Raw genomic sequence first — 23,410 nt, 5'->3', positions numbered from 1 at the left:
CGGCTGCGCCCTGTGCGCTCTACCCTCTCTCTTCTCCTGTCGACACCGCTCGGTCCTGAACACCGGCTGCGCCCTGTGCGCTCTACCCTCTCTTTTCTCCTGTCGACACCGCTTGGTCCTGAACACCGGCTGCGCCCTGTGCGCTCTACCCTCTCTTTTCTCCTGTCGACACCGCTCGGTCCTGAACACCGGCTGCGCCCTGTGCGCTCTACCCTCTCTCTCTCCCGTCGACACCGCTCGGTCCTGAACACCGGCTGCGCCCTGTGCGCTCTACCCTCTCTCTTCTGTCGACACCGCTCGGTCCTGAACACCGGATGCACCCTGTGCGCTCTACCCTCTCTCTTCTCCTGTCGACACCGCTCGGTCCTGAACACTGGCTGCGCCCTGTGCGCTCTACCCTCTCTCTTCTCCTGTCGACACCGCTCGGTCCTGAACACTGGCTGCGCCCTGTGCGCTCTACCCTCTCTCTTCTCCTGTCGACACCGCTCGGTCCTGAACACCGGCTGCGCCCTGTGCGCTCTCCCCTCTCTCTTCTCCTGTCGACACCGCTCGGTCCTGAACACCGGCTGCGCCCTGTGCGCTCTACCCTCTCTCTTCTCCTGTCGACACCGCTCGGTCCTGAACACTGGCTGCGCCCTGTGCGCTCTACCCTCTCTCTTCTCCTGTCGACACCGCTCGGTCCTGAACACCGGCTGCGCCCTGTGCGCTCTACCCTCTCTCTTCTCCTGTCGACACCGCTCGGTCCTGAACACCGGATGCACCCTGTGCGCTCTCCCCTCTCTCTTCTCCTGTCGACACCGCTCGGTCCTGAACACCGGCTGCGCCCTGTGCGCTCTACCCTCTCTCTCTCCCGTCGACGCTGCTCGGCCTTTTCTGTGCCGTCGGTCGGCTCTAGCCGCCGCTGTCCGGGAAGCATCTGCGCCGTACCTGTTGCCAGCCCGTTTTGCTGGACCACCATGACTGGAGAACCAAGCCCAGCTCTCAACAGCCTCCCCTGCGATGCTCAATCTCCGCTGGATGACTGGGCGGTTGCTCGTGGTCGACGCCCGTGCTTCTGGCCTCAACTTTCTTCCACTGTTCTCCAGGAGCGAATCCCTGGGAGGTAATGCAGAGTTGCAGGTAGGTTCGAATCTGCCTCGTCGCCACTGTTAGACCCGTGTATTTTTGATGTAGTGTGTCCTTCAATAACTAGACACGAGACTGCAGGAACAATCAACAGGTATTTACTGGATGAGGGTTACTCTAAAACTAAACATACAGATCCCTACTCAGGGTTTATATACAGGTGTGGTCACTGCCAGTACAACAGTATACAGGAGCTGTAAAAAGTAGTTCTCCCCTTAAAGGTACATACACTACAGTCAACTCAAGCACCCCACCCACCCGCCCCTTCTACCACCGTCTGCCCCACCTGTGACAGAGACTGTCGGTCCCGCATTGGACTCATCAGTCACCTGAGAACTCATTTTTAATGTGGAAGCAAGTCATCTTCGATTCCGAGGGACTGCCTAAGAAGAAGATTGCCTCCGGCGCGGTGCAGCCCTGTGCTGATCCCCCTGTCTCCTGTGGAACATCAGGTCGGTGAGGAGAAGGCTACTGGTGTTGGTGGTGCTGTGGCTGGTGTTGTTGCTGCGGCTGGTGTGGCTGGTGCTGGGGCTCACCTCGGTCCGATTCTGAGACACCCATGCTGATCTGATAGACGCCAGGTAAAGTGATCAGTGGCACAATCCTCCAATGTAGTGAGGGTGGCTTCCGAGGTTGCAGAAATCACGAGCAAACTCCGGAAAGCTAAATCTCTTAGGCAAGCAAATGTAGGTTATATCTATTTTTGTGCTTTTTCCAGCTGTCACATAATGAACTCGCGCAATGGCCACTGAACTCCCACCTTGCCTTCACAGGCGAGTTTCCTGAGGTCTGTGAATCCCACGCGCAAGCAGCTATAGATGAAACTGCACGTTAAAAAGGCTCTAAGTGTCAGCTGTGGCTCAGTGGGCAGCACACTCGCCTCTGAGTCAGAATGTTGTGGGTTCGAGTCCCACTCCAGGGTCCTGAGCACACAAAGCTAGGCTGACACTCCAGTGCAGTACTGAGGGAGCACCGCACTGTCAGAGGGGCAGTACTGAGGGAGCGCCGCACTGTCGGAGGGGCAGTACTGAGGGAGCGCCGCACTGTCGGAGGGGCAGTACTGAGGGAGTGCCGCACTGTCGGAGGGGCAGTACTGAGGGAGCGCCGCACTGTCAGAGGGGCAGTACTGAGGGAGCGCCGCACTGTCGGAGGGGCAGTACTGAGGGAGTGCCGCACTGTCGGAGGGGCAGTACTGAGGGAGCACCGCACTGTCGGAGGGGCAGTACTGAGGGAGTGCCACAATGTAAGAGGGGCAGTACTGAGGGAGCGCCGCACTGTCAGAGGGGCAGTACTGAGGGAGTGCCGCACTGTCGGAGGGGCAGTACTGAGGGAGTGCTGCACTGTCGGAGGGGCAGTACTGAGGGAGCGCCGCACTGTCGGAGGGGCAGTACTGAGGGAGCGCCGCACTGTCGGAGGGGCAGTACTGAGGGAGTGCCGCACTGTCGGAGGGGCAGTACTGAGGGAGCGCTGCACTGTCGGAGGGGCAGCACTGAGGGAGAGCTGCACTGTCGGAGGGGCAGTGCTGAGGGAGTGCCGCACTGTCGGAGGTGCCGTCTTTTGGATGAGACGTTAAACCGAGGCCCCGTCTGCTCTTTCGGGTGGACGTAAAAGATCCCACGGCCACTATTTCGAAGAAGAGCAGGGGAGTTCTCCTCGATGTCTTGGCCAGTATTTATCCCTCAACCACCATCACAAAAACAGATGATCTGGTCATTTATCACGTTGCTGTTTGTGGGAGCTTGCTGTGCACAAATTGGCTGTCGTGTTTCCCACATTACAACAGTGGCCCCACTTCAAAAAGTACTTCATTGGCTGTAAAGCGCTTTGAGACGTCTGGTGGTCGTGAAATGTGCTGGAGAAATGCAAGTCTTCTTATTATGGATCTGTCAACGAGCAGTTAATTACATCAATAAGGTCACCCGCCTCTCCCTTCCGCGGGCCTGGGGCTCGCTTCGAAACGCGGAATCAACGCGGAAGTTGGCGGGATTACCGCGGGTGCCCGACGTGCTGTCAATTTCAGCGCTTTTAACTGCTGACCCACTCCCAAACCCGCACGGCTCTGCAACGTAAGAATTCCGGCCAGTGTTCGGGGACAGGCCCTAACTTTGCGCCAGGTACAGGGGTAAAGGGGAGCCTGGGGTTAGGGTAAAGGGGAGCCTGGGGTTAGGGTAAAGGGGAGCCTGGGGTTAGGGTAAAGGGCAGCCTAGGGTTAGGGTAAAGGGGAGCCAAGGGTTAGGGTAAAGGGGAGCCTGGGGTTAGGGTAAAGGGGAGCCTGGGGTTAGGGTAAAGGGGAGCCTGGGGTTAGGGTAAAGGGGAGCCTGGGGTTAGGGTAAAGGGGAGCCTGGGGTTAGGGTAAAGGGGAGCCTGGGGTTAGGGTAAAGGGCAGCCTAGGGTTAGGGTAAAGGGGAGCCAAGGGTTAGGGTAAAGGGGAGCCTGGGGTTAAGGTAAAGGGGAGCCTGGGGTTAGGGTAAAGGGGAGCCTGGGGTTAGGGTAAAGGGGAGCCTGGGGTTAGGGTAAAGGGGAGCCTGGGGTTAGGGTAAAGGGGAGCCTGGGGTTAGGGTAAAGGGGAGCCTGGGGTTAGGGTAAAGGGCAGCCTAGGGTTAGGGTAAAGGGGAGCCAAGGGTTAGGGTAAAGGGGAGCCTGGGGTTAAGGTAAAGGGGAGCCTGGGGTTAAGGTAAAGGGGAGCCTAAGGTTAGGGTAAAGGGGAGCCTGGGGTTAGGGTAAAGGGCAGCCTGGGGTTAAGGTAAAGGGGAGCCTGGGGTTAGGGTAAAGGGGAGCCTGGGGTTAAGGTAAAGGGGAGCCTGGGGTTAAGGTAAAGGGGAGCCTGGGGTTAGGGTAAAGGGGAGCCTGGGGTTAAGGTAAAGGGGAGCCTAGGGTTAGGGTAAAGGGGAGCCTGGGGTTAGGGTAAAGGGGAGCCTGGGGTTAGGGTAAAGGGGAGCCTGGGGTTAAGGTAAAGGGGAGCCTGGGGTTAAGGTAAAGGGGAGCCTGGGGTTAGGGTAAAGGGGAGCCTGGGGTTAAGGTAAAGGGGAGCCTGGGGTTAAGGTAAAGGGGAGCCTAGGGTTAGGGTAAAGGGGAGCCTGGGGTTAAGGTAAAGGGGAGCCTAGGGTTAGGGTAAAGGGGAGCCTGGGGTTAGGGTAAAGGGGAGCCTGGGGTTAGGGTAAAGGGCAGCCTAGGGTTAGGGTAAAGGGGAGCCAAGGGTTAGGGTAAAGGGGAGCCAAGGGTTAGGGTAAAGGGGAGCCAAGGGTTAGGGTAAAGGGGAGCCTGGGGTTAAGGTAAAGGGGAGCCTGGGGTTAAGGTAAAGGGGAGCCTAAGGTTAGGGTAAAGGGGAGCCTGGGGTTAGGGTAAAGGGCAGCCTGGGGTTAAGGTAAAGGGGAGCCTGGGGTTAGGGTAAAGGGGAGCCTGGGGTTAAGGTAAAGGGGAGCCTGGGGTTAAGGTAAAGGGGAGCCTGGGGTTAGGGTAAAGGGGAGCCTGGGGTTAAGGTAAAGGGGAGCCTAGGGTTAGGGTAAAGGGGAGCCTGGGGTTAGGGTAAAGGGGAGCCTGGGGTTAGGGTAAAGGGGAGCCTGGGGTTAAGGTAAAGGGGAGCCTGGGGTTAAGGTAAAGGGGAGCCTGGGGTTAGGGTAAAGGGGAGCCTGGGGTTAAGGTAAAGGGGAGCCTGGGGTTAAGGTAAAGGGGAGCCTAGGGTTAGGGTAAAGGGGAGCCTGGGGTTAAGGTAAAGGGGAGCCTAGGGTTAGGGTAAAGGGGAGCCTGGGGTTAGGGTAAAGGGGAGCCTGGGGTTAGGGTAAAGGGGAGCCTAGGGTTAGGGTAAAGGGGAGCCTGGGGTTAGGGTAAAGGGGAGCCTGGGGTTAGGGTAAAGGGGAGCCTGGGGTTAGGGTAAAGGGGAGCCTGGGGTTAGGGTAAAGGGGAGCCTGGGGTTAGGGTAAAGGGGAGCCTGGGGTTAGGGTAAAGGGGAGCCTAAGGTTAGGGTAAAGGGGAGCCTGGGGTTAGGGTAAAGGGGAGCCTGGGGTTAGGGTAAAGGGGAGCCTGGGGTTAGGGTAAAGGGGAGCCTAAGGTTAGGGTAAAGGGGAGCCTGGGGTTAGGGTAAAGGGGAGCCTGGGGTTAGGGTAAAGGGGAGCCTAAGGTTAGGGTAAAGGGGTGCCTAAGGTTAGGGTAAAGGGGAGCCTGGGGTTAGGGTAAAGGGGAGCCTGGGGTTAGGGTAAAGGGGAGCCTGGGGTTAGGGTAAAGGGGAGCCTGGGGTTAGGGTAAAGGGGAGCCTGGGGTTAGGGTAAAGGGGAGCCTGGGGTTAGGGTAAAGGGGAGCCTGGGGTTAGGGTAAAGGGGAGCCTGGGGTTAGGGTAAAGGGGAGCCTGGGGTTAGGGTAAAGGGGAGCCTGGGGTTAGGGTAAAGGGGAGCCTAAGGTTAGGGTAAAGGGGAGCCTGGGGTTAGGGTAAAGGGGAGCCTGGGGTTAGGGTAAAGGGGAGCCTGGGGTTAGGGTAAAGGGGAGCCTGGGGTTAGGGTAAAGGGGAGCCTGGGGTTAGGGTAAAGGGGAGCCTGGGGTTAGGGTAAAGGGGAGCCTGGGGTTAGGGTAAAGGGGAGCCTAGGATTAGGGTAAAGGGGAGCCTGGGGTTAGGGTAAAGGGGAGCCTGGGGTTAGGGTAAAGGGGAGCCTGGGGTTAGGGTAAAGGGGAGCCTAAGGTTAGGGTAAAGGGGTGCCTAAGGTTAGGGTAAAGGGGAGCCTAGGGTTAGGGTAAAGGGGAGCCTGGGGTTAGGGTAAAGGGGAGCCTGGGGTTAGGGTAAAGGGGAGCCTGGGGTTAGGGTAAAGGGGAGCCTGGGGTTAGGGTAAAGGGGAGCCTGGGGTTAGGGTAAAGGGGAGCCTGGGGTTAGGGTAAAGGGGAGCCTAAGGTTAGGGTAAAGGGGAGCCTGGGGTTAGGGTAAAGGGGAGCCTGGGGTTAGGGTAAAGGGGAGCCTGGGGTTAGGGTAAAGGGGAGCCTGGGGTTAGGGTAAAGGGGAGCCTGGGGTTAGGGTAAAGGGGAGCCTGGGGTTAGGGTAAAGGGGAGCCTGGGGTTAGGGTAAAGGGGAGCCTGGGGTTAGGGTAAAGGGGAGCCTGGGGTTAGGGTAAAGGGGAGCCTGGGGTTAGGGTAAAGGGGAGCCTGGGGTTAGGGTAAAGGGGAGCCTGGGGTTAGGGTAAAGGGGAGCCTGGGGTTAGGGTAAAGGGGAGCCTAAGGTTAGGGTAAAGGGGAGCCTGGGGTTAGGGTAAAGGGGAGCCTGGGGTTAGGGTAAAGGGGAGCCTGGGATAGGGTAAAGGGGAGCCTAGGGTTAGGGTAAAGGGGAGCCTGGGGTTAGGGTAAAGGGGAGCCTGGGGTTAGGGTAAAGGGGAGCCTGGGGTTAGGGTAAAGGGGAGTCTGGGGTTAGGGTAAAGGGGAGCCTGGGGTTCGGGTAAAGGGGAGCCTGGGGTTAGGGTAAAGGGGAGCCTAGGGTTAGGGTAAAGGGGAGCCTAGGGTTAGGGTAAAGGGGAGCCTGGGGTTAGGGTAAAGGGGAGCCTGGGGTTAAGGTAAAGGGGAGCCTAGGGTTAGGGTAAAGGGGAGCCTGGGGTTAGGGTAAAGGGGAGCCTGGGGTTAGGGTAAAGGGGAGCCTGGGGTTAGGGTAAAGGGGAGCCTGGGGTTAGGGTAAAGGGGAGCCTAAGGTTAGGGTAAAGGGGAGCCTGGGGTTAGGGTAAAGGGGAGCCTGGGGTTAGGGTAAAGGGGAGCCTGGGGTTAGGGTAAAGGGGAGCCTGGGGTTAGGGTAAAGGGGAGCCTGGGGTTAGGGTAAAGGGGAGCCTGGGGTTAGGGTAAAGGGGAGCCTAAGGTTAGGGTAAAGGGGAGCCTAAGGTTAGGGTAAAGGGGAGCCTGGGGTTAGGGTAAAGGGGAGCCTGGGGTTAGGGTAAAGGGGAGCCTGGGGTTAGGGTAAAGGGGAGCCTAAGGTTAGGGTAAAGGGGAGCCTAAGGTTAGGGTAAAGGGGAGCCTGGGGTTAGGGTAAAGGGGAGCCTGGGGTTAGGGTAAAGGGGAGCCTAGGGTTAGGGTAAAGGGGAGCCTAGGATTAGGGTAAAGGGGAGCCTGGGGTTAGGGTAAAGGGGAGCCTGGTGTTAGGGTAAAGGGGAGCCTGGGGTTAGGGTAAAGGGGAGCCTGGGGTTAGGGTAAAGGGGAGCCTACGGTTAGGGTAAAGGGGAGCCTAAGGTTAGGGTAAAGGGGAGCCTAAGGTTAGGGTAAAGGGGAGCCTAAGGTTAGGGTAAAGGGGAGCCTGGGGTTAGGGTAAAGGGGAGCCTAAGGTTAGGGTAAAGGGGAGCCTGGGATAGGGTAAAGGGGAGCCTAGGGTTAGGGTAAAGGGGAGCCTAGGGTTAGGGTAAAGGGGAGCCTGGGGTTAGGGTAAAGGGGAGCCTGGGATAGGGTAAAGGGGAGCCTGGGGTTAGGGTAAAGGGGAGCCTGGGGTTAGGGTAAAGGGGAGCCTGGGGTTAGGGTAAAGGGGAGCCTGGGGTTAGGGTAAAGGGGAGCCTGGGGTTAAGGTAAAGGGGAGCCTGGGGTTAGGGTAAAGGGGAGCCTGGGGTTAGGGTAAAGGGGAGCCTGGGGTTAGGGTAAAGGGGAGCCTGGGGTTAGGGTAAAGGGGAGCCTGGGGTTAGGGTAAAGGGGAGCCTAGGGTTAGGGTAAAGGGGAGCCTAGGGTTAGGGTAAAGGGGAGCCTAGGTTTAGGGTAAAGGGGAGCCTAGGGTTAGGGTAAAGGGGAGCCTGGGGTTAGGGTAAAGGGGAGCCTGGGGTTAGGGTAAAGGGGAGCCTAAGGTTAGGGTAAAGGGGAGCCTGGGGTTAGGGTAAAGGGGAGCCTGGGGTTAGGGTAAAGGGGAGCCTGGGGTTAGGGTAAAGGGGAGCCTGGGGTTAGGGTAAAGGGGAGCCTGGGGTTAGGGTAAAGGGGAGCCTAAGGTTAGGGTAAAAGGGTGCCTAAGGTTAGGGTAAAGGGGAGCCTAAGGTTAGGGTAAAGGGGAGCCTGGGGTTAGGGTAAAGGGGAGCCTGGGGTTAGGGTAAAGGGGAGCCTGGGGTTAGGGTAAAGGGGAGCCTGGGGTTAAGGTAAAGGGGAGCCTGGGGTTAGGGTAAAGGGGAGCCTGGGGTTAAGGTAAAGGGGAGCCTGGGGTTAGGGTAAAGGGGAGCCTGGGGTTAGGGTAAAGGGGAGCCTGGGGTTAGGGTAAAGGGGAGCCTAAGGTTAGGGTAAAGGGGAGCCTGGGGTTAGGGTAAAGGGGAGCCAAGGGTTAGGGTAAAGGGGAGCCTGGGGTTAGGGTAAAGGGGAGCCTGGGGTTAGGGTAAAGGGGAGCCTGGGGTTAGGGTAAAGGGGAGCCTAGGGTTAGGGTAAAGGGGAGCCTGGGGTTAGGGTAAAGGGGAGCCTGGGGTTAGGGTAAAGGGGAGCCTAGGGTTAGGGTAAAGGGGAGCCTGGGGTTAGGGTAAAGGGGAGCCTGGGGTTAGGGTAAAGGGGAGCCTAAGTTTAGGGTAAAGGGGAGCCTGGGGTTAGGGTAAAGGGGAGCCTGGGGTTAGGGTAAAGGGGAGCCTGGGGTTAGGGTAAAGGGGAGCCTAAGGTTAGGGTAAAGGGGAGCCTGGGGTTAGGGTAAAGGGGAGCCTAAGGTTAGGGTAAAGGGGAGCCTGGGGTTAGGGTAAAGGGGAGCCTAAGGTTAGGGTAAAGGGGAGCCTGGGGTTAGGGTAAAGGGGAGCCTGGGGTTAGGGTAAAGGGGAGCCTGGGATAGGGTAAAGGGGAGCCTGGGGTTAGGGTAAAGGGGAGCCTAGGATTAGGGTAAAGGGGAGCCTGGGGTTAGGGTAAAGGGGAGCCTGGGGTTAGGGTAAACGGGAGCCTGGGGTTAGGGTAAAGGGGAGCCTGGGGTTAAGGTAAAGGGGAGCCTGGGGTTAGGGTAAAGGGGAGCCTAAGGTTAGGGTAAAGGGGAGCCTGGGATAGGGTAAAGGGGAGCCTGGGGTTAGGGTAAAGGGGAGCCTGGGGTTAGGGTAAAGGGGAGTCTGGGGTTAGGGTAAAGGGGAGCCTGGGGTTCGGGTAAAGGGGAGCCTGGGGTTAGGGTAAAGGGGAGCCTAAGGTTAGGGTAAAGGGGAGCCTGGGGTTAGGGTAAAGGGGAGCCTAAGGTTAGGGTAAAGGGGAGCCTGGGGTTAGGGTAAAGGGGAGCCTGGGGTTAGGGTAAAGGGGAGCCTAGGGTTAGGGTAAAGGGGAGCCTAGGATTAGGGTAAAGGGGAGCCTGGGGTTAGGGTAAAGGGGAGCCTAAGGTTAGGGTAAAGGGGAGCCTGGGGTTAGGGTAAAGGGGAGCCTGGGGTTAGGGTAAAGGGGAGCCTGGGGTTAGGGTAAAGGGGAGCCTAAGGTTAGGGTAAAGGGGAGCCTGGGGTTAGGGTAAAGGGGAGCCTACGGTTAGGGTAAAGGGAGCCTAAGGTTAGGGTAAAGGGGAGCCTGAGGTTCGGGTAAAGGGGAGCCTGGGGTTAGGGTAAAGGGGAGCCTGGGGTTAGGGTAAAGGGGAGCCTAAGGTTAGGGTAAAGGGGAGCCTGGGGTTAGGGTAAAGGGGAGCCTGGGGTTAGGGTAAAGGGGAGCCTGGGGTTAAGGTAAAGGGGAGCCTGGGGTTAGGGTAAAGGGGAGCCTGGGGTTAGGGTAAAGGGGAGCCTGGGGTTAGGGTAAAGGGGAGCCTGGGATAGGGTAAAGGGGAGCCTGGGGTTAGGGTAAAGGGGAGCCTAGGATTAGGATAAAGAGGAGCCTGAGGTTAGGGTAAAGGGGAGCCTGGGGTTAGGGTAAAGGGGAGCCTGGGGTTAGGGTAAACGGGAGCCTGGGGTTAGGGTAAAGGGGAGCCTAAGGTTAGGGTAAAGGGGAGCCTGGGGTTAGGGTAAAAGGGAGCCGAAGGTTAGGGTAAAGGGGAGCCTGGGATAGGGTAAAGTGGAGCCTGGGGTTAGGGTAAAGGGGAGCCTGGGGTTAGGGTAAAGGGGAGCCTGGGGTTAGGGTAAAGGGGAGCCTGGGGTTAAGGTAAAGGGGAGCCTGGGGTTAGGGTAAAGGGGAGCCTAGGGTTAGGGGAATAGGGGAGCCTGGGGTTAGGGTAAAGGGGAGCCTGGGGTTAGGGTAAAGGGGAGCCTGGGGTTAAGGTAAAGGGGAGCCTGGGGTTAAGGTAAAGGGAACCTAGGGTTAGGGGAATAGGGGAGCCTGGGGTTAGGGTAAAGGGGAGCCTAGGGTTAGGGTAAAGGGGAGCCTGGGGTTAGGGTAAAGGGGAGCCTGGGGTTAGGGTAAAGGGGAGCCTGGGGTTAGGGTAAAGGGGAGCCTGGGGTTAGGGTAAAGGGGAGCCTGGGGTTAGGGTAAAGGGGAGCCTGGGGTTAGGGTAAAGGGGAGCCTGGGGTTAGGGTAAAGGGGAGCCTAGGGTTAGGGTAAAGGGGAGCCTAGGATTAGGGTAAAGGGGAGCCTGGGGTTCGGGTAAAGGGGATCCTGGGGTTAGGGTAAAGGGGAGCCTAAGGTTAGGGTAAAGGGGAGCCTGGGGTTAGGGTAAAGGGGAGCCTATGGTTAGGGTAAAGGGGAGCCTAAGGTTTGGGTAAAGGGGAGCCTAAGGTTAGGGTAAAGGGGAGCCTAAGGTTAGGGTAAAGGGGAGCCTGGGGTTAGGGTAAAGGGTAGCCTAGGATTAGGGTAAAGGGGAGCCTGGGGTTAGGGCAAAGGGGAGCCTGGGGTTAGGGTAAAGGGGAGCCTAGGATTAGGTAAAGGGGAGCCTAGGATTAGGGTAAAGGGGAGCCTGGGGTTAGGGTAAAGGGGAGCCTGGGGTTAGGGTAAAGGGGAGCCTAAGGTTAGGGTAAAGGGGAGCCTGGGGTTAGGGTAAAGGGGAGCCTGGGGTTAGGGTAAAGGGGAGCCTAGGATTAGGTAAAGGGGAGCCTGGGGTTATGGTAAAGGGGAGCGGAATTTCTGTGGGTTTCGGGATGGTCGTCCGGAGAACAATCTCTTGTCACAGGGTCCGACTGACCTGCACACACACAACAGCATGAGGCTGAAGCAGGAATTCCCGTCTCTGAGAGAGAAACGAGCCATTTTAATCCCACTTCACCTCCGATGGGGAACGAGCGCTTGTTCACCTGACGTGGGAGAGGTTTCCGCCCACTGTGTGACTGATATTCAGCACAGGCCGAGGCCACTCGTTGCTTCACCAACCCCACAGTGGGAGAAGAAAACGCCCCAAGAAAGGTAAAGACCCATTTCTGAAGGGGAATGTCGTCCAGCGCCTTTCACTGCCTCGGGACAAACCAGTGCGCTTCACAGCCAATGAAGTACTTTCTTGAAGTGACGTCACGGTTGTAATGCAGGAAAGGCGACAGCCAAATTGCGCACAGCAAGCTCCCACAAGCAGCACTGTGATCAATGACGAGACAATATGCTATTTTCAGCGATATTGGCCCCAGGACAAACTGGGCGAACTCCCCTGCTCTTCTTCGAAATAGTGGCCGTGGGATCTCTTGGCCTCGAAATGAGTCTCGGGCCATGGCCCAAAGTGGGCGGTATTGGACCAGCGCCTGCTATTCAGCTCCATGGACTGCAATTTGATAATGTTCGATTATGACCGTGTGGATATCCAGATGCCATTCTCCTGGAATGTGTTGAACCAGGACTATCCGAGCATTTGCTGACTCTCTCTGTCTCTCGTTCTCTGCTGCCTTTCTCTCTCTCCCTCTGTCCAATCGCACACTCCCATTACCTGATGACTCGCCCATTTCAGTCTCTTGCTCTGTCGATTCTGCACTTCCCCTTGTTTGCTGCTAATCCCGCAGGCTCTCTCCGCTCCGAGCCAGTGAATAAAAGGCAAGCGGGTGATTGTTCCACATACTGAGTTCGCCCAACGGCACACCAGGACACTGAGAACCTGCAGCACGAGATCTGGTAACTGTTCAATGTCCTCCGTTCTTCTTGTGAAACAACAGGTTTAGGGCTGTGCCCACCTCAGAGGGCCAACCGATCACTCAGGGCTCCTCCTGCAGTCTGGGGTGGGTAAACGGACTGCCGTTGTGGGATTGAGCCCCACACACAGAGCAGGAAAGGCCCAGGTTCCACCTCTGGCCTGTGCCTCACACACAGAGCAGGCAAGGCCCAGGCTTCATTTCTGGCCTGTGCCTCACTCACAGAGCTGGCGAGGCCCAGGTTCCACCTCCGGCCTGTGCCCCACTCACAGAGCAGGACAGGCCCAGGTTCCACCTCCGGCCTGTGCCCCACTCACAGAGCAGGAAAGGCCCAGGTTCCACCTCCGGCCTGTGCCCCACTCACAGAGCAGGAAAGGCCCAGGTTCCACCTCCGGCCTGTGCCTCACTCACAGAGCAGGCGAGGCCCAGATTCCACCTCCGGCCTGTGCCCCACTCACAGAGCAGGAAAGGCCCAGGTTCCACCTCCGGCCTGTGCCTCACTCACAGAGCAGGCGAGGCCGAGATTCCACCTCCGGCCTGTGCCCCACTCACAGAGCAGGAAAGGCCCAGGCTTCATTTCCTGCCTGTGCCCCACTCACAGAGCAGGAAAGGCCCAGGCTCCATCTCTGGCCCGTGCCTCACACACAGAGCAGGAAAGTCCCAGGCTTCATTTCTGGCCTGTGCCCACACACACAGCAGGAAAGGCCCAGGCTCCATCCCCGGCCTGTGCTGAGTGAGACGATCTTGACTGTGGAAGGAAGTGAGTGGTGGGGGCGGGGCGGGGGGGGGGTGGGCGCGAGGGGATCAGCGGGTAAAATCAGCCAGGTTTCTTTGCAAGTTCACTATCCAGTGACTTACTTGAGTGGGCATTGCAGTAAGAGAGGAGGAGGGGAGGAGGGAGGAACAGTCAATCCATTGAAAGGGTTATGTGTGACAGTGAAGACTATTGCGGTAGGGGGGTAGATACAAAGCGAGGTGGGACAGTAAGCTGTGAGGAGGACACAACGAGCCTGCAAAGGGATATAGACCGGTTAAGTGAGTGGGCAGTAAGGTGGCAGATGGAGTATTATGTGGGGAAATGTCAGGCTATTCACTTTGGTAGGAAGAATAGAAAAACAGAATATGTTTTAAATGGTGAGAAACTATGAAATGTTCAGAGGGATTAGAGTGTCCTTGTACACAAAACACAGAAAGTTAACATGCAGGTACAGCAGCAATTAGGAAGGCAAACAGCAAGGGGGTTGGAGTATAAGAGTAAGGAATTCTAGGTAAAATTGTACAGAGCTTTGGTGAGACCACACCTGGAGTACTGGGCACAGTTCTGGTCTCCTTGTCTAAGGAAGGATACACTTGCCTTAGAGGCGGTGCAACGAAGGTTCACTAGATTGATCCCGGGGATGAGAGGGTTGTCCTATGAGGAGAGATTGAGTAGATTAGGCCGATACTCTCTGGAGTTTAGAAGAATGAGAGGTGATCTCATTGAAAAGTCTAAAATTCTTACAGGGCTTGACAGGGTAGATGCAGGGAGGATGTTTCCCCTGGCTGGGGAGTCTAGAACCAGGGGTCACAGTCTCAGAATAAGGGGTCGGCCATTCAGGACCGAGATGAGGAGAAATTTCTTCACTCAGAGGGTGGTGAATCTGTGGAGCTCTCTACCCCAAGGGGCTGAATCGTTGAGTATTTTCAAGGCTGAGATTGATAGATTTTCGGACTCTAGGGGAATCAAGGCATATGGAGATCGGGCGGGAAAGTGAAGTTGAGGTAGATGATCAGCCGTGATCTTATTGAATGGTGGAGTAGGCTCGAGGGGCCGGATGGCCGACTCCTGCTCCTAATTCTTATGTTCTCGCTGAGAGAACTGTGAGGATTCACTGACACTGCAGAGGTGTCAAGGGATCAAGGGATATGGGGAGAAAGCAGGGACATGATATTGAATTTGGATGATCAGCCATGATCTCATTGAATGGCGGAGCAGGCTCGAGGGGCCGAATGGCCTACTCCTGCTCCTATCTTCTATGTTTCTATGTTTGAAGGCGCCATTCAAAGTCACCAGATTCAGATAAAGTCACAGCGGTGGGCGGGGGGGAGGTGGTGACGAATGAAGTGGGGGGAAAGAGGGAAATTATTAAACAGCACCGATAATCCAAACCTTATTCTCCTCTCAGGTACCGCACACAATCATGGCTGACACAGAGAGCAAGACTGACGGGAAATCCACCCCAATGAAAACCAGCCAGACTGAAACGATGGCTTACAAGGTGAGTAGATCATTGGAGAGTGACTGAACTTTCACCTCTGCAAAGTCATTGTCCATTTAATCCCACACTTTCAAAACTTGAAACCATGAGCAACAGAAATTTACAATTACAATCTATCCTTATAGGTTCGATACAGAGTAAAGCACCCTCTACACATCAACCACTCCCAGGGCAGGTTCAGCACGGGTTAGATACAGAGTAAAGCTCCCTCTACACTGTCCCATCAAACACTCCCAGGGCAGGTACAGCACGGGTTAGATACAGAGTAAAGATCCCTCTACACTGTCCCATCAAACACTCCCAGGGCAGGTACAGCACAGGTTAGATACAGAGTAAAGCTCCCTCTACACTGTCCCATCAAACACTCCCAGGGCAGGTACAGCACGGGTTAGATACAGAGTAAAGCTCCCTCTACACTGTCCCATCAAACACTCCCAGGGCAGGTACAGCACGGGTTAGATACAGAGTAAAGCTCCCTCTACACTGTCCCATCAAACACTCCCAGGGCAGGTACAGCACGGGTTAGATACAGAGTAAAGCTCCCTCTACACTGTCTCATCAAACACTCCCAGGGCAGGTACAGCATGGGTTAGGTACAGAGTAAAGCTCCCTCTACACTGTCTCATCAAACACTCCCAGGGCAGGTACAGCACGGGTTAGATACAGAGTAAAGCTCCCTCTACACTGTCCCATCAAACACTCCCAGGGCAGGTACAGCACAGGGTTAGGTACAGAGTAAAGCTCCCTCTACGCTGTCCCATCAAACACTCCCAGGGCAGGTACAGCACGGGGTTAGATACAGAGTAAAGCTCCCTCTACACTGTCCCCATCAAACACTCCCAGGGCAGGTACAGCACAGGTTAGATACAGAGTAAAGCTCCCTCTACACTGTCCCCATCAAAAACTCCCAGGGCAGGTACAGCACGGGGTTAGATACAGAGTAAAGCTCCCTCTACACTGTCTCATCAAACACTCCCAGGGCAGGTACTGCACGGGTTAGGTACAGAGTAAATCTCCCTCTACACTGTCCCATCAAACACTCCCAGGGCAGGTTCAGCATGGGTTAGATACAGAGTAAAGCTCCAGTCAGTATTGAGGGAAATATTTTCTGCTTCGCCTTGACCCTGTCCTCAGCCCGAGGCTCCGAACACTGCTGGCTAATGCCCGAGACTGTTATTGTCCTGTCCCCACACCAGGCGCTCTATGTTCTCCCTCAGTGAGATCGTTGCTCAGGCCTGAATTAGGGTGAATTCCCCATGCGGTCACAGCTAGTTGGGGCTGGATCGGATCATAGGAACAGGAGGAGACCATTCAGCCCCTCGAGCCTGTTACACAGGAACAGGAGGAGGCCATTCAGCCCCTTGAGCCTGTTACACGGGAACAGGAGGAGGCCATTCAGCCCCTTGAGCCTGTTACACGGGAACAGGAGGAGGCCATTCAGCCCGTCGAGCTGGTTACATGGGAACAGGAGGAGGCCATTCAGCCCCTTGAGCCTGTTACACGGGAACAGGAGGAGGCCATTCAGCCCGTCGAGCTGGTTACACGGGAACAGGAGGAGGCCATTCAGCCCCTTGAGCCTGTTACATGGGAACAGGAGGAGGCCATTCAGCCCCTCGAGCCTGTTACACAGGAACAGGAGGAGGCCATTCAGCCCCTTGAACCTGTTACATGGGAACAGGAGGAGGCCATTCAGCCCCTCGAGCCTGTTACATGGGAACAGGAGGAGACCGTTCAGCCCCTTGAGCTTGTTACACGGGAACAGGAGGAGGCTGTTCAGCCCCTTGAGCCTGTTACATGGGAACAGGAGGGGGCCGTTCAGCCCCTCGAGCCTGTTACACAGGAACAGGAGGAGGCCATTCAGCCCCTCGAGCCTGTTACACGGGAACAGGAGGAGGCCCATTCAGCTCCTCGAGCCTGTTACACAGGAACAAGAGGAGGCCATTCAGCCCCTTGAACCTGTTACATGGGAACAGGAGGAGGCCATTCAGCCCCTCGAGCCTGTTACACAGGAACAGGAGGAGGCTGTTCAGCCCCTTGAGCCTGTTACATGGGAACAGGAGGAGGCCGTTTAGCCCCTCGAGCCTGTTACACATGAACAGGAGAAGGCCGTTCAGCCCCTCGATTCTGTCCTTTGTCACAGCCATTGGGGGTTGGATTTCGCTTGTTCCATCATCCGTTCACTGTCACCGACTTCTCTCTGTTCCTCCCCAGATCTGTATCTTTGAGCAGGAGAATTTCCAGGGCCGCTGCATGGAGGTTTCCGGAGAATGCATGAACGTCTGCGACATGGGCTTTGAGCACGTTCGATCGGTGCGAGTGGACTGCGGACCGTAAGGACACATCTTCCTCTGAACCTTGGGTGGGATTGCAATCCGGGAGCAGCTGGGAGGGACCCGGATATGCTGGGACATACCGCCCGCTTATAACGCGCCTCTCATATCCCAAAGAGCTGCTCCGCCAACCAATTAGTTTTGAAGTGCAGACTTTAGAGGGAATTCCAGCTGCCGATTTGCACACAGCAAGATCCCACAAGCAACAATGTGATAATGACCAGATAATCAGTTTTTTAGTGACGTTGTTTGAGGGATAAATATTGGCCCCAGAAGCTCTCTTTCTGTACTCCCCATCCAACATTGCAGCGCTCCCTCAGTACCGCCCCTCCGACAGTGCAGCGTTCCCTCAGTACTGCCCCTCCGACAGTGCAGCGCTCCCTCAGTAATGCCCCTCTGACAGTGCAGCACTCCTTCAGTACTGCCCCTCTGACAGTGCAGCACTCCCTCAGTACTGCCCCTCCGACAGTGCGGCGCTCCCTCAGTACTGCACCTCCGACAGTGCGGCGCTCCCTCAGTACTGCCCCTCCGACAGTGCGGCGCTCCCTCAGTACTTCCCCTCCAACGGTGCAGTGCTCCCTCAGTACTGCCCCTGCGATAGTGCAGCGCTCCCTCAGTACTGACCCTCCGACAGTGCAGCACTCCCTCAGCACTGCCCTTCCAACAGTGCAGTGCTCCCTCAGTACTCTCTCTCCAACAGTGCGGCACTCCCTCAGTACTGCCCCTCCGACAGTGCAGCGCCCCCTCAGTACTGACCCTCCGACAGTGCGGCGCTTCCTCAGTACCATTCCTCCGACAGTGCGGCGCTCCTTCAGTACTGCCCCTGCGATAGAGCAGCACTCCCTCAGTACTGTCTCTCTGACAGTGCGGCAAAACCTCAGTACCTCCCCTCTGACAGTGCGGGGCTCCCTCAGTGCAAGCCTGGCAACACTGCAGCACTCCTTCAGTATTGCCCCTCTGACAATAAGCATTCCATCAGTACTCCCCATCAAACAGTGCAGCGTTCCCTCAGTACTGCCCCTCCGACAGTATATGGTGAGAAGCTGGGTACGTGCGGTTGAGGGATATGGGGAGAAGGTGGGTTGGTGGGATTGATGGATGTGATGAGAAGGTGGGTAGGTGGGGTTGATGGATGTGATGAGAAGGTGGGTAGGTGGGGTTGGGGATGGGGAGAAGGTTGGTAGGTGGGGTTGGGGATGGGGAGAAGGAGGGTAGGTGGGGTTAAGGGATGGGGAGAAGGTGGGTAGGCGGGGTTGAATGATATGGGGAGAAGGTGGGTAGGTGGGGTTGGGGATGGGGAGAAGGTGGGTAGGTGGGGTTGGGGGATTGGGGAGAAGGAGGGTGGGTGGGGTTGGGGATGGGGAGAAGGAGGGTGGATGGGGTTGGGGATGGGGAGAAGCTGGGTAGGTGGGGTTGGGGATGGGGAGAATGTGGGTAGGTGGGGTTGGGGATGGGGAGAAGGTGGGTAGGTGGGGTTGGGGATGGGGAGAATGTGGGTAGGTGGGGTTGGGGATTGGGGAGAAGGAGGGTAGGTGGGGTTGGGGATGGGGAGAAGTTGGGTAGGTAGGGTTGGGGATGGGGAGAGGGAGGGTAGGTGGGGTTGGGGATGGGGAGAAGGTGGGTGGGGATGGGGAGAAGGTGGGTAGGTGGGGTTGGGGATGGGGAGAAGGTGGGTAGGTGGTGTTGGGGATTGGGGAGAAGGTGGGTAGGTGGGGTTGGGGATGGGGAGAAGGTGGGTGGGTGGGGTTGGGGATTGGGGAGAAGGTGGGTGGGTGGGGTTGGGGATGGGGAGAAGGTGGGTAGGTGGTGTTGCGGATGGGGAGAAGGTGGGTAGGTGGGGTTGGGGATGGGGAGTAGGTGGGTAGGTGGGGTTGGGGATGGGGAGAAGGTGGGTAGGTGGGGTTGGGGATGGGGAGACGGTGGGTAGGTGGGGTTGGGGTATTGGGGAGAAGGTGGGTAGGTGGGATTAAGGGATGGGGAGAAGGTGGGTGGGTGGGGTTGAGGGATGGGGAGTAGGTGGGTAGGTGGGGTTGGGGATTGGGGAGAAGGTGGGTAGGTGGGGTTGGGGATGGGGAGAAGGTGGGTAGGTGGGGTTGGGGATGGGAAGAAGGTGGTTAGGTGGGGTTGGGGATGGGGAGAAGGTGGGTAGGTGGGGTTGTGGATTGGGGAGAAGGTGGGTAGGTGGGGTTAGGGATGGGGAGAGGGAGGGTAGGTGGGGTTGGGGATGGGGAGAGGGAGGGTAGGTTGGGTTGGGGATGGGGAGAAGGAGGGTAGGTGGGTTGGGGATGGGGAGAAGGAAGGTAGGTGGGGTTGGGGATGGGGAGAAGTTGGGTAGGTGGGGTTGGGGATGGGGAGAAGGTGGGTAGGTGGGGTTAGGGATGGGGAGAGGGAGGGTAGGTGGGGTTGGGGATGGGGAGAGGGAGGGTAGGTTGGGTTGGGGATGGGGAGAAGGAGGGTAGGTGGGGTTGGGGATGGGGAGAAGGTGGGTAGGTGGGGTTGAGGGATGGGGAGAAGGTGGGTAGGTGGGGTTGGGGATTGGGGAGAAGGTGGGTAGGTGGGGTTGGGGATTGGGGAGAAGGTGGGTAGGTGGGGTTGGGGGATGGGGAGAATGTGGGTAGGTGGGTTTGGGGGATGGGGTGAAGGTGGGTAGGTGGGGTTGGGGATGGGGAGAAGGTGGGTAGGTGGGGTTGGGGATGGGGAGAAGGTGGGTAGGTGGGGTTGGGGATGGGGAGAAGGTGGGTAGGTGGGGTTGGGGATGGGGTGAAGGTGGGTAGGTGGGGTTGGGGATGGGGTGAAGGTGGGTAGGTGGGGTTGGGGATGGGGTGAAGGTTGGTAGGTGGGGTTGGGGATGGGGTGAAGGTGGGTAGGTGGGGTTGGGGATGGGGAGAAGGAGGGTAGGTGGGGTTGGGGGATGGGGTGAAGGTGGGTAGGTGGGGTTGGGGATGGGGTGAAGGTGGTTAGGTGGGGTTGGGGATGGGGAGAAGGTGGGTAGGTGGGGTTGGGGATTGGGAGAATGTGGGTAGGTGGGGTTGGGGATTGGGGAGAAGGTGGGTAGGTGGGGTTGGGGATGGGGAGATGGGGAGAAGGTGGGTGGGTGGGGTTGGGGATAGGGAATAGGTGGGTAGGTGGAATTGGGGATGGGGAGACGGTGGGTAGGTGGGGTTGGGGGATTGGGGAGAAGGTGGGTAGGTGGGGTTGGGGGATTGGGGAGAAGGTGGGTAGGTGGGGTTGGGGATTGGGGAGAAGGTGGGTAGGTGGGGTTGGGGATTGGGGAGAAGGTGGGTAGGTGGGGTTGGGGGATTGGGGAGAAGGTGGGTAGGTGGGGTTGGGGATTGGGGAGAAGGTGGATATGTGGGGTTGAGGGATGGGGAGAAGGTGGGTAGGTGGGGTTGGGGATTGGGGAGAAGGTGGGTAGGTGGGGTAGGGGATTGGGGAGAAGGTGGGTAGGTGGGGTTGGGGGATGGGGAGAAGGTGGGTAGGTGGGGTTGGGGATTGGCGAGATGGTGGGTAGGTGGGGTTGGGGGATGGGGAGAAGGTGGGTAGGTGGGGTTGGGGATGGGGAGAAGGAGGGTAGGTGGGGTTGGGGGATGGGGTGAAGGTGGGTAGGTGGGGTTGTGGATGGGGAGAAGGTGGGTAGGTGGGGTTGGGGATGTGGAGAAGGTGGGTAGGTGGGGTTGGGGATTGGGGAGAAGGTGGGTAGGTGGGGTTGGGGATGGGGGAGAAGGTGGGTAGGTGGGGTTGGGGATGGGGAGAAGGTGGGTAGGTGTGGTTCGAGATGGGGAGAAGGTGGGTAGGTGGGGTTGGGGATAGGGAGAAGGTGGGTAGGTGGGTTTGGGGATGGGGAGAAGGAGGGTAGGTGGGGTTGGGGATGGGGAGAAGGTGGGTAGGTGGGGTTGGGGATTGGGTAGAAGGTGGGTAGGTGGGGTTGTGGATTGGGGAGAAGGTGGGTAGGTGGGGTTAGGGATGGGGAGAGGGAGGGTAGGTGGGGTTGGGGATGGGGAGAGGGAGGGTAGGTGGGGTTGGGGATGGGGAGAAGGAGGGTAGGTGGGGTTGGGGATGGGGAGAAGGAAGGTAGGTGAGGTTGGGGATGGGGAGAAGTTGGGTAGGTGGGTTTGGGGATGGGGAGAAGGTGGGTGGGGATGGGGAGAAGGTGGGTAGGTGGGGTTGAGGGATGGGGAGAAGGTGGGTAGGTGGGGTTGGGGATTGGGGAGAAGGTGGGTAGGTGGGATTGGGGATTGGGGAGAAGGTGGGTTGGTGGGGTTGGGGGATGGGGAGAATGTGGGTAGGTGGGTTTTGGGGGATGGGGTGAAGGTGGGTAGGTGGGGTTGGGGATGGGGTGAAGGTGGGTAGGTGGGGTTGGGGATGGGGAGAAGGAGGGTAGGTGGGGTTCGGGGATGGGGTGAAGGTGGGTAGGTGGGGTTGGGGATGGGGAGAAGGTGGGTAGGTGGGGTTGGGGATTGGGGAGAAGGTGGGTAGGTGGGGTTGGGGATGGGGAGAATCTGGGTAGGTGGGGTTGGGGATTGGGGAGAAGGTGGGTAGGTGGGTTTTGGGTATTGGGGAGAAGGTGGGTAGGTGGGATTTAGGGATGGGGAGAAGGTGGGTGGGTGGGGTTGAGGGATGGGGAGTAGGTGGTTGGTGGGGTTGGGGATGGGGAGACGGTGGGTAGGTGGGGTTGGGGGATTGGGGAGAAGGTGGGTAGGTGAGGTTGGGGGATTGGGGAGAAGGTGGGTAGGTGGGGTTGGGGATTGGGGAGAAGGTGGGTAGGTGGGGTTGGGGATTGGGGAGAAGGTGGGTAGGTGGGGTTGGGGGATTGGGGAGAAGGTGGGTAGGTGGGGTTGGGGATGGGGAGAAGGTGAGTAGGTGGGGTTGGGGATGGGGAGAAGGCGGGTAGGTGGGGTTGGGAATGGGGAGAAGGTGGGTAGGTGGGGTTGTGGATTGGGGAGAAGGTGGGTAGGTGGGTTTGGGGATGGGGAGAGGGAGGGTAGGTGGGTTTGGGGATGGGGAGAAGGAGGGTAGGTCGGGTTGGGGATGGGGAGAAGGAAGGTAGGTGGGGTTGGGGGATTGGGGAGAAGGTGGGTCGGTGGGGTTGGGGATTGGGGAGAAGGTGGGTAGGTGGGGTTGGGGATTGGGGAGAAGTTGGGTAGGTGGGGTTGGGAGATTGGGGAGAAGTTGGGCAGGTGGGGTTGGGGATCGGGAGAAGGTGGGTGGGTGGGGTTGCGGGATTGGGGAGAAGGTGGGTAGGTGGGGTTGGGGATTGGGGAGAAGGTGGGTAGGTGGGGTTGGGGGATTGGGGAGAAGGTGGGTATGTGGGGTTGTGGATGGGGAGAAGGTGGGTAGGTTGGGTTGGGGATTGGGGAGAACGAGGGTAGGTGGGGTTGGGGATGGGGAGAAGGTGGGTATGTGGGGTTGGGGATGGGGAGAAGGTGGGTAGGTGGGGTTGGGGATGGGGAGAAGGTGGGTAGGTGGGGTTGGGGATGGGGAGAATTTTGGTAGGTGGGGTTGGGGATGGGGAGAAGGTGGGTGGGTTTGGGGATGGGGAGAAGGTGGGTATGTGCGGTTGAGGGATGGGGAGAAGGTGGGTAGGTGGGGTTGGGGATTGGGGAGAAGGTGGGTAGGTGGGGTAGGGGATTGGGGAGAAGGTGGGTAGGTGGGGTTGGGGGATGGGTTGAAGGTGGGTAGGTGGGGTTGGGGATTGGCAAGATGGTGGGTAGGTGGGGTTGGGGGATGGGGAGAAGTTGGGTAGGTGGGGTTGGGGATGGGGAGAAGGAGGGTAGGTGGGGTTGGGGGATGGGGGTGATGGTGGGTAGGTGGGGTTGGGGATGGGGAGAAGGTGGGTAGGTGGGTTTGGGGATCGGGAGAAGGAGGGTAGGTGGGGTTGGGGATGGGGAGAAGGTGGGTAGGTGGGGTTGGGGTTGGAGAGAAGGTGGGTAGGTGGGGTTGGGGATGGAGAGATGGTGGGTAGGTGGGGTTGAGGGATGGAGAAGGTGGGTATGTGGGATTGGGGGATGGGGAGAAGGTGGGTAGGTGGGGTTGGGGATGGAGAGATGGTGGGTGGGTGGAGTTGGGGATTGGGGAGAAGGTGGGTGGGTGGGGTTGGGGATGTGGAGAAATGGATAGGTGGGGTTGGGGGATTGGGGAGAAGTTGAGTAGGTGGGGTTGGGGATTGGGGAGAAGGTGGGTAGGTGGGGTTGGGGATGGGGAGAAGGTGGGTAGGTGGGGTTGGGGGTTTGGTGAGAAGGTGGGTAGGTGGGGGTTGGGGGATTGGTGAGAAGGTGGTTAGGTGGGGTTGGGGGTTGGGGGGAAGGTGGGTAGGTGGGGTTGGGGGATTGGGGAGAAGGAGGGTCGGTAGGGTTGGGGATTGGGGAGAAGGTGGGAAGGTGGGATTGGGGAGAAGGTGGGTAGGTCGGGTTGGGGGTTGGGAATTGGGGAGAAGGTGGGTAGTTGGGGATGGGGATAAGGAGGGTGGGTGGGGTTGGGGATGGGGAGAAGGGGGGTAGGTGGGGCTGGGGATGGGGAGATGGAGGGTGGGTGGGGTTGGGGATGGGGAGAAGGAGGGTTGGTGGTGTTGGCGATTGGGGAGAAGGTCGGTAGGTGGGGTTTGGGATGGGGAGAAGGTGGGTAGGTGGGGTTGGGGATGGGAAGAAGGAGGGTGGGTGGGGTTGGGGATTGGGGAGAAGGTGGGTAGGTGGGGATGGGGAGGAGGAGGGTGGGTGGGGTTGGGGCTGGGGAGAAGGAGGGTAGGTGGGGTTGGGGATGGGGAGAAGGAGGATGGGTGGGGTTGGGAGATATCAGAAAGCTTAAAGGGTCG

The 23,410-nt window shown here is 58.2% G+C and overlaps 1 pseudogene; it reads left to right on the top strand.

Moving 5' to 3' along the window:
* Positions 1–2,985: 2,985 nt before the first annotated feature.
* LOC147092243 (beta-crystallin B2-like) overlaps positions 2,986–23,410 on the top strand; it is a 30,488-nt pseudogene continuing 10,063 nt past the window's right edge.

The sequence above is a fragment of the Somniosus microcephalus genome, unplaced genomic scaffold (genome assembly GCF_052327205.1).
Source record: "Somniosus microcephalus isolate GS21.2 unplaced genomic scaffold, FLI_Smic_1.0 unresolved_chr2, whole genome shotgun sequence".
In the NCBI taxonomy this organism is placed as follows: Eukaryota; Metazoa; Chordata; class Chondrichthyes; order Squaliformes; family Somniosidae; genus Somniosus; species Somniosus microcephalus.
The sequence above is the reverse complement of the archived record's forward strand: the minus strand, read 5'-3'. Positions and strand labels throughout refer to the sequence as shown.